The following is a 4223-nucleotide window of genomic DNA, read 5'->3' on the forward strand; positions in this document are numbered from 1 at the left end:
AATGGAGCAATCATATGTGTGCCTTTGCACAAAGTGCTTCATGCGCTCCACTTGATCTTGAGATGATGGTCACAAATTGGATCTTTTGCAACCACTTGCATTACTCTTAAACCATAGCCAATTATGAGATCATTCACATCAGAAACTGATCGAACGATGGGAGTGTAACTCCCTGAAGCAAATGCTTCCTGTCGGGCTGTGGCTGAAGGAAGATCCACCTATAGATGGCGTGTGGTTGAGGATGGTCATGTATCTTTGCCCGTGCAAAGCACAAGTCCAATACTCATCCATATAGTCAGAATTCTCCTGACTCTTGGGGAGTAAGATGGAATTTCGGCCAAAAGGACTCAAATTCTGGATGCTCAGTGAACAAAGGGGTAGCCAAGGTCCATATGGGGGTGGTAGGCAAAAGCCTATCTCGTTGACGAGATGAGTAATGGGCTTTTCCGACCGTCAAGGTCAAGGTGAGAGGTCAGGTTTCATTTTGCCGATGATAAAATGACTCTCCTTCCATTTCAACTGGTTTTACAGGTAATAGTGGCGAGCACCGACCTTGATGAGGGATGTACAGGTCATCAGGAGAAGTTGAGGGAGAGTGTAAGTAGGAAATGGGAGGAGAGCGGTTCGAAGGGTAAAGTATTAAGATAGGTCAAGGCTTGCAGGTGCTGGCAAACTTCTAAATCTTCTGGAATGCATGTTTTCACATACTACGAGCTAATCAAATTGAAAGAAGCTCTCAGGCAAGCTTCTACTAACAACATCTTTGGTACGATTTGATGTTTATAGCAGCCTTTCGTCCCCCGTGACAACATTCAAGAGATCGTTTGTGGGTGATTTCACACCAGACAAAAAAAGAAAAGATTCTATGGCTACACGTCAAATGTGTAGTCCTATGTCTGAAGATTCTATCCTATGTAGGATAGAATCTCCTGACATGGGATGTAGGATGTCAACCTCAACATTGCATCAATTTTTGCAATTCGTCACTATCGCTTTTGTATTAGAAATAGTAGAAAGTTGGTCACCACTGGTGTAATTGGTTTTTGTAAACTCATGAGTCAACTATTGAATTTAGAGCATCCTCATAGGCTAGGAATTAGACGCCAAACAACAAGCCTTCACCATGTTGACGAGCCAATATAAATGATGTAATTGCATAACGAGGTTTTAATATCCCAAATTTGATAAATTTGCTTCTGCATATATGGTCCAAAATTAGCCTTCGAGGTACTCAAATGGATCGGCATAAGTCATCTAGAACCATCTACAAAGTTAGAATTCTCTAATTCTACCTTATCAAAAACCGGTATATGAACATTAAGTGTACTTAAACCCATTGAAACTTACACACACACAGACACCTCCCTTCGGGAACCCTTGCATCTTGTGGGTGTGCCTACAGTTGGGTAAACATTATTACACTTGGTTGATGTAATATGCAATGTGTGGGTTGGATAAAACCTTGACCACACTTACAGAGTTTGCTCATTGGCATAGCGAGCTTTGTAATTGTGACTATACGACCTTGGTATGCATGATATAGTATTTTGAGGAAGTTGACTTGAAGCATCAGTGGTGGCAAGTTTCCTATTCTATTTAGTGGTTCATTTGATTCTTTTTATAGCATTAAGTGGGAGGAATATATGACAAATTCTTTGGCTTGGGTAACTCTTTGAGGACCCTTATAAAGTTTATTATCATTTTGCATGGCAAATTGTTGGGGACCCTTGGAATCTTTAGGTTCATTCAGCACTCTGATGACACTTGCAAACACTTTGTCTATAGCGTAAGAGTAGAAGGAGCCTTCACATTGGCCATATTGTAAGGGAAAGAAGGAGCCTTCACTTTGTGAAATATTTTGGCCTTTTGTACTTACTATGAGATTTGGTAATCTATAGTGTAAGAGTAGAAGGAGCCTTTTATTGTTGACATATGCCTTATATAACCCATCTTTAACCTATTAACCACAGACAGGAGGGGAAAAACATGAGGACATGTGGCAGCTTGGAAGAGAAGATCCTGCCACATGTCACAAAGAAGAAGCTCTTGGATGGATGCTTGATCATCACAGATCTCCAAGTTTTTCTTCCTCTTCTTCCAGTTCCACCTCTTCATCTTCATCTTCTTCTCCTGAATGACCCATGGCATGGGTAGAAACGATAGAAAGCAGCCAAGAAGCATACCACGTGGACATTAAATGTTAGAGCTATATATAGCTCACTCTACTTCGAACTAGGTCTCACCTATATATATGTGACTTGTGATCAATATGAATCTCTTTGGGAGTCTATGTGGTGTGTCTATCGTCTCTTCTTCTTCTCTCTCAACATGCAGCTAAGACAGCAAAGACTAAAGAATTGAAAGAAGGTGGGAAGTTTGTCAGATTTACTACTTTTAATGGCCAATATGGTCATACAGAGAAGGCTATGCAGTTTATAAGGCAGTTTGATGCATCATTTGGTACATAAAATTTCCCGGAGTCTTTCAAGCTCTACGCATGGTCAGCTTGCATCTAATAGGGACAGCTAGTGCATTGGAGTGCACAGAGCATGGATGGTTCCTTCCAAAGAAAGGAAGGACTTTAAAAAGACCTTCTATAAGCTGTTTATGTGTAAATAGTTTCGAGATCATGTCCTAGCTGGGAAAGTTTGCATGTGGATGATGGGGACATAGTGGAAATCTATAACCAAAAGTTTTGGCATGCATATTTGCAGATTGCAGCTTTTAAGAAGGTGCCTAAGAAGACCCAGATAAGGAAGTATAGGGCTAGTCTTAATCCAAAGATACAGGCTGTGGTAAATACCCAGCATCATAAAGGCATACATAATATTATGCATGTAGCCTTTGTGGCAAGTTTGATGCACATGTAGGATCCCACTACAGTGCCTGCTCTATATGCTAGGACAACAGAGAAGAAGTCAGCCACTCCCAAGTCTGAGAAAAAAGAATACCCCAAGGCTCAAAACAAGGAATTTTAGCCTTAGAAGTCGAGGGGAAACAAAGCGAATAGATTGCCATTACGCAAAAGAGGATAGATGTTTCTGGTGTGGCAAAGAGGGGCATGCGGCTGAGCGCCCAGGGGAGAAGGTTGAAAGACAAGAAGTATGCTTTGAGTGCGGAGGAGGTGGAAAGACAAGAGGCAACTTTGGGAGGAAGGAGGAGATACAAGGTCAATGGAATGGAGGAGATGGAAGTTCAGCTTTGGGAGGAAGGAGGAGATGGAAGGTCAATGGAATGAAAGGAGGAGATGGAAGGTCTCCGAGCCATGGGTTAAGACTTGGCCAAAATTTCAAAAGCCAATCCAAGTACGCAAGGTAAATTGATTAGCAATTTAAGAACCGATCAATGCATGTGCCAAAAGGAGCTTTGAGTGTTTAAAACATGTGTTTGTTTTGGCCTTGGCCATTTCTCAAGTACTTTTCAATAGATCCATTTCCTTTTGATTCTGGCAAAGCAAACAAATGAGAGCTCCATTGGATCCAAACAAAGGAAGCAAACCGGATTCCTAAATCTAGCATTGATTAAAGAAGCCAACACGAAATCTTTCAATATCTAGGAGAGAAGGAGGCCTACCTTGCGTCATTTACTTCACAAACCACCATTGCTGGACTACTCAAAACTTTTGTATTGGACTAATAGTATAATCTGTAGAAGAATAGAGTCGCATTTACAAATGGAGCTAAATGGAGCGATCATATGTGTGCCTTTGCATAAAGTGCTTCATGCACTTCACCTCATGTTGAGATGATGGTCACAAATTGGATCTCTTGCAGCCACTTGCATTACTCTTAAACCATAGCCAATTATGAGCTAATTCGCATCAAAAACTGATCGAATGATGGGAACGTAACTTTGAAGCAAATGCTTTATGCTGGGCTGGTTGAGGGAAGATCCACTTAGATGGCGAGTGGTTGAGGATGGTCATGTATCTTTGCCCATGCAAAGCATAGTACAATACTCATCCATATTGTCAAAATTCTCCAGACTCTTGGGGAGAAAGATGGAATTTCGGCCAAAAGGATTCAAGTTCTTGATGCTCGGTGAACAAAGGGGTAGCATCTTCCCTACTCAAGGATGGCAACTTCTCAGGTATGTAATTCATTTAATGTTGGTTCCTTGGTAGCTGGTCGCGTGTTTTTTATGAAACTCCATATACGCATTGTGATTATGGGCTCTTCATGATTGCATGCACTTTGTGGTTTCTTCATGGCAGATACATACCT

This window comes from Dipteris shenzhenensis, chromosome 21, assembly GCF_047967505.1.
Source record: "Dipteris shenzhenensis isolate YYH24624 ecotype China chromosome 21, Dip_SZ_1.0, whole genome shotgun sequence".
NCBI lineage: Eukaryota > Viridiplantae > Streptophyta > Polypodiopsida > Gleicheniales > Dipteridaceae > Dipteris > Dipteris shenzhenensis.